Source organism: Gekko japonicus, unplaced genomic scaffold, assembly GCF_001447785.1.
Source record: "Gekko japonicus isolate JY-2015 unplaced genomic scaffold, Gekko_japonicus_V1.1 scaffold1912, whole genome shotgun sequence".
In the NCBI taxonomy this organism is placed as follows: Eukaryota; Metazoa; Chordata; class Lepidosauria; order Squamata; family Gekkonidae; genus Gekko; species Gekko japonicus.
In genome coordinates this window covers 173,969-180,077 of record NW_015176510.1, presented here as the reverse complement: position 1 = coordinate 180,077, position 6,109 = coordinate 173,969, and the positions used below count along the sequence as shown (strand labels likewise).

Below are 6,109 nucleotides of genomic sequence, written 5' to 3'. Positions count from 1 at the left end.
TGAATGTAAGAGTAAATTCAAAAAGAAAGCTAAAAAATTCCAGAGTCCAACAACAATCTATTCCCCCTCAAAAGGTAGCTTGATTTTGGGGCAACTGCCTCCAGTTTAGAACCAGAGTCCTCATCGGAAGATCTGAAGAGAAACCAGATGCAGCTTCTCCTTCTTCTTCGCTCTCTTTGGAACCATCGATGTCTTCTACTCCTGCTGGATGACCGTGCAGATGCAAAAACTCGCGCGCCTTCTCAACACAGTCAATCCTTTCTTTGCCGTTCGCGTATCTGAAGATTATGTCTTCGGGTTTTATCCATCTGTAGGAAACGTTGTGTTTTTGCAGAAATAAAACCAAGTCTCTGTATTTCCTTTTCCACCTTCTTTTTTCAAATGGAATGTCTTTTAATACTTTTATCTCTTTGTCTTTGATTTTCAAGGTAACTCCATTAGTCGCTTTAAGAATTTGATCTCTAACTTAGGATCAAATTTAGGATCAGGTTGTGTCATTTAAGGCTTGTGTTTGTTGACTTTATCACACAAGTATCTCTTCCGTGCTTGTAAAGTGTATGCAGCTCCCTCACATGCCACCCATAGCTTTTCTTCTTAACCATTTGGGTGTACTACCTGGCCTAGAACATTGATTCACCCCCATTAAGAAGTTTTGTGTGGGTTTTTTTTTAAACAGACATTTAAAGTTGTGATGTTACCATTTAAAGAATGCATTTCTTTCACTATAAGAATTCTTTTGGTTTTAAAAATCTGATGGCAGTTAGAGCTCCCCAAAAATGGCAATGCTCCAATATCCACTTATCTGACCAGCCAAGTTCTGCCCACTCAAAATTCACCTGATGGACTAGCTGACCTTCCCAATTCTGCCCAATCCCTGGTGTATTTTCTCAGAATCACTGTTGTTTTTCTGCTTAAGTTGTTTTTTGGGGGGAGGAAGCTTTTATTACTGTAAGCATAGCACAGTGCTTAAATGAGTTAAAGGATAACTTAAAGTTATTATTTCAGTCAGTCAACCTTTATTGGCATAGATAAAATACAGCATGGATCACATTTTTTAAAAAAGTTATTATTTAGTAAAAGTGTACATTATAAGAGATTGATGGTTCTCCCTTACCCCCAGTTTATATCTTTGAAGCCCCATCTGGAAATATGGCAATACCATCTAAGGAAAAGGAGACTGAGCAAACATTCCTTCACAGGCCAATCTGAAGTGTATCCAATCAAGGGATTTTTCGTGGCAGTCTTCAATCCTGTCAAACTCCTCCAAGTCATACCACCCACCCACTTTTAGGATAATATTTTAGGGTACTTGGCAAGATGTATCATTTTCTACTCCTGTATTCAGCACTCTCCTTATTTTACATTGTGTTAATCCTAATATAGAAAAGAGAGCTGATTAGAATCAATTTGTCCTAATCCTTCTTTCTCTTAGCATCTTCCCAGAGATTTATTAGAAAAGCAGTCATACAAATTGGAACTTGGCTGAAAGAAGCATTTGCTGAGGCACTAGAGAGGATTTCGTTCTGATCTAATATTCAAAGGTCTTAAACTACACAAACACGCAGAGAGAGGGAGGGAGGGAGAGAGAGTCCACCGCTTATTCTTAGCTGTCCGTAGGGCAAAATTTGATGCATGAAAGAATTGCTCTGATATCTTTGAAACAGTAAAATGACTTTTCAAAATGTATTGTAGTGTAGCTATTTCTTCCTTATCAAATTACTGGCCTTGAGCCAGGCTGGGTAATCCCTATGGGGATGGGAAGTAGTAAGCACCCTTCCTCCCTGTTGAGTGGGAGAGGCTTTCATCTTTTGCCTCATTATTTATGGGCTGTTCCACCGCAGGTTAAAAAAAATCACAGTAATATACATCATTTTAAGGGTATGAGGTGTATCTCTTACTATTTTGTAGTGGCTTGATGGACAACTAATGAATAATTGGTGGAATGTAATTTTGAAGTTGAAAGACAACCATACTTTGGAAAGTATAAGGGCTATAAAATGTCAAGAATTGGTTTAATGCACCCAGGAGAGATCCTGAGCTGCCGTTCTCTTAAGTCTATCTTATATATATAAAAGCCCTAGTGTATTGGCACTTTCCAGCTCTCCCATTGGCTGTGCTATGTGCTCTATCAGCCTTTGGTCCATCAACAGCCACTCCAGAGTACTTGCATGCTGCTGGCAGGGTGCTGGGTCCGCTCCTCTCCCCCACCCACTGCTGGTTTGGCCACTTTTCCTTGTCAGAATAAACTGCCAAAATGGCTGTCTCTCCTGATGACGACACTTCTGCTTGGCTCCTCCAGGGTTGGCTGGTTACTGAGGTGAGCCACCAGCTGTCAAACCATTCTCTTCTCCTGCTGTGGAGTTCACTTTCCCCTCAGTGGATGTTGCTAGGCAACCAAACTTGATTCTGTCACTAAAAAGGCAGGGGCAGGAGGTCTTCTCCAGGCCTACTTTGGCCTTTGTGGGGAACTCATAGGGGCCTGATTAGGATTGACAACTCCAGGTTGGGAAATTCCTGGAGAATGTGTGATAAAGTTTACTGAAGCCAGCGTTTGGGGAGGGGAGAGGCCTCAGCTGAATAGAAAGCCATAGAGTCCACCCTCCAAAGCAGTTATTTTCTCCAGGGGGAGAGAGATCTGTTGTCTGGAGTTCAGTTGTGATACCAGGTGATCTTCAGGCTCCAGCTGGAGGTTGGCTACCCTAGGCCTGGAAGCACCCTCTGAGTGACTTGATGACATCAGACTGACATGACTTAACTAGGCCTGGCTGCTTGCTCCTGTTCACCAGCAACCAGCCCCTCAGGACAGCCAGTGTGACATAGCAGTTAGTGCTTCAGAGCAGGGTCTGTCAGACCCAGGTTCTTGCTGTGGAAGCTGATTGGGTGATTTCAGATGACTCACAGACTTTCAGCCTAACCTTCCTCACAGGGTTGTTGTGCAGTTCGAAAGAAGAAGAGGAGAATGATGTGAGCTGCTTTGGTTCCCACTGTGGAGAAAGACTGTACTTTTCCTAGGTGCAGGTCGCAGGGAGGGGAGAGGAGATGGAAACCTGAAGTCAGAGGGGTAGATAATGGTACATTGATGGTTGGCTGGGAAGGAGATAGGGTTGCCACCTCCAGGTTGGGAAATTCCTTGAGATTTGAGGGGTCGAGCCTGGAGAGGGTGGGGTTTGGAGAGGGGTGGGATTTCAGACAGGTACAATGCCATAGACTCCACCCTCCAAATCAGCCATTTCCTCTTGGGGAATCATTGTTGCCAATCTCCAGGGGAGAGCTGGAGATCAGAATTATATCTGCTCTTCAGATGGCAGAGGTCAGTTCCCCTGGAGAAAATGGTGGACTCTGTGTCATTATACCCTGCTGAGGTCACCACAGCAAATTGATTCTGAGTGCTCAAGGCTGGGGCACCTGCCCAGAGCCTCTTTCCAGAGCTCGTATTTATTTCTACTACAGACTTTATTCCTAGTTTGAATATATTTTGGGACAAGTAGTTTATTTTTACAGTTCATGTCTTAAAGGTTCATTGATATCAAGCAGCAAGTATTGGAGTAGCTCAAGCAGCATAACATTCTAATTTAGTAAACATGACATGAAGTTAGAGTGGCCAGCCTCCAGGTGGGTTCTGGAGATTCCCTGCAATTGCAACTGATTGTGATTATTTCCCCTAGAGAAAAAGGCTGCTTTGAAAGGCATGAAATCTATGGCATTATAGCCCGCTCAAGTTCCTCCCCTCCCCTCCCCCAAATCTCCAGGAATTTCCCAACACAGAGCTGGCAAGCCTAAACAGAGTAAATCTAATTGTCATATTGTTTATTTATTATTTATGTTATTTATAGTCCGTCTTTCTCACAGGGATTCAAGGTGGATTACACATAGTGAGTCAGTACAATCAACAAAATGAGACATTCAGTAACCAATGCATTGGGATTTTAGAAGTCTGAAATCAACAGAAAAAACTGAAGCATAGTGTAAGTATTCACATGACATATTAAGCAGTAGGGATATACTATACTGCTGTGTAAGATATACACAGCAGTATAGACCACAGTCCTGCATCATTTATCCAAGCAAATTAGTAAAACTATTTTGCACAGTGAAGAATGCTGATAAAAGTATAAGAATGGGGTGGATAGGTGACTTTCCCTTTATAAATGGGCAACAGCACTTTTCTGTTCAGATTTGGTATATTTCTCCTTTCTTTGCTGCTGCTTTCAAATCTGAACATTTTGTGTTTTCATGATGCATTTCAATAATCTCCTTGTAATCTCATGATAAAGTGCTTAGTTTGATAAAGAATATCATACATCTCTGAATCATATTATTGTGGCATTGAACTCAGTCTCATTTTATAACATGCTTTCAAAGGATATAGTACAGCAGCTGTGTAGCTACCATTGCATTAACCTAATTAAACCCCCTCTGAAAGGGGGATGTCCCAGATTAACAATTCTAAACCCTTGCTGTTATCAACCATACCACTGGCCCTGAACATTTGAAAGGATTTTAATCATTTTACGTCTTTCTGTGTTTTGATAATGCTTCTTCATTTATGTAATTGCTTTTTGTCCCATCCTTTTTTGTTTGTGGTTTTAAAAGTCTTACTGTACACCCTGCTTCTAGTGCTGGGGAGGTATTTTCTGCCAGAACAGCTCTTGCCTGTGAAGGGAGGCTGTTGCTAACGCCTCTCGTGGAAGCACTAAATTATTATTAAAGTAAACCAAAGGACTACTAAAATCTCCCCAGTGCTTTCTTCAATATGGTAATGGAACCTTGGATCCATTATGATGGGGTGGGGAAGCATGTGTTCTATGTCTTCGTAAACTCTGTCCTTAATCTCTCACTTCTGATAGCTTGATGCTGGGAAGAGTTTTACACATAATAAATTAGATACTTCTTTTAGTTGTTGACAGTCTCTTTATAACAAATTAGTTTTTTCTCTTATAATAAAATCTGTTTCTTTTGAATGAGCAAAAACACAGTGGTTCACATGCTCCTATGGTTTGACTTTTTAAAAATTTTTTAAGAAGCTTAAATGGATGAAATCTTTTAAAATTAGTGATTACATTTTAAGGATTGCTTGTAATAGATATCTATATGTTTTCCCCCTCCAGTCTTTTGTTATTTCTCTGTGATCGGTTTTTTCTAGTGATAGAAAAAGCTATGTCAAAAAGATATAACTAAGGTCCCGTTCACACGTGGCGATTTGGTCCAGTTGCGGGCCAGCAAACAGCTTAGCTGACAGAGGTACTTGTCATAGCTGTAGAGAGGAGTTTGCCATGTTTTGTGTAATGAGTAGCTCCCATTAAGGCCAAAGGTATTGAACTGCAGGAAGAATATTCTAAGTAGTCTCAAGCCACTTGTCTTGAGTCATATAGGGCTTTTAGAACCAATTTGAGGCATGAAAAGTACTCAGTCTACAGCAGGGTCTTTAGAATCCTGTTCAGAATGTACCTGTACTACATACTGTACTACCTACTGATTTTTATAACACATGCTTTTGGCTCCCTGCTATTAACATCAGTTCTTTTAAGGTGAGCTTCATTTTTAAGAAAAAAGAGAAATATAACCAGTATTTCAAGAAATAAAGAGTTCATCATTCAACCCAGTTCTCTTTCTATATGGAGTACAGTTGCAGTTTCATACAGGAATTGTTTCTGCCATGGGTTCTGACCATCCTATCTAGGTGAGATCATCCTGTCAGATTGTGTTAGTATATCTGGTTTTTGCCTTCCCTGTGGTGTGACATAGGAATCTGTCCTCTCTTCTGTACAAGGTGAGGTGATTGGGAAGTATGGATTCAAGTGCCACCAATACATTGATGGCATTCAGCAATATCATCCAACTTGGGCTGTATGATCTCAGTCCTTAACCAATGTCAGGATGTGGTGGGTGAATGTACTTGTCAGGATTCACTTTTCATTGGAAGTAATGTTGTCAAGGTATGTAATCTTGGATGGGATTTCAATCTCCCTGGATAGATCAGGACATGCATGAATCAGGCCCCTCCCTACTGGGGAAGAGTTTTTTTTAAAGAAACTTTCCCTCTTGTATGCCAGTTCCCTGATCAGAAATGCTTCCCTGAGGCTTTTAGAGGACCCAGTAGAGAAAGAAG

At 41.0% G+C, this 6,109-nt stretch overlaps 1 protein-coding gene across 1 annotated transcript in view; it reads left to right on the top strand.

The window, feature by feature from the left end:
- LOC107123983 (protein kinase C alpha type-like) overlaps positions 1-6,109 on the top strand; it is a gene marked incomplete at its 3' end in the record, with an annotated part of 233,819 nt that overhangs the window by 61,006 nt on the left and 166,704 nt on the right. The gene's annotated exons all lie outside the window — the stretch shown is intronic.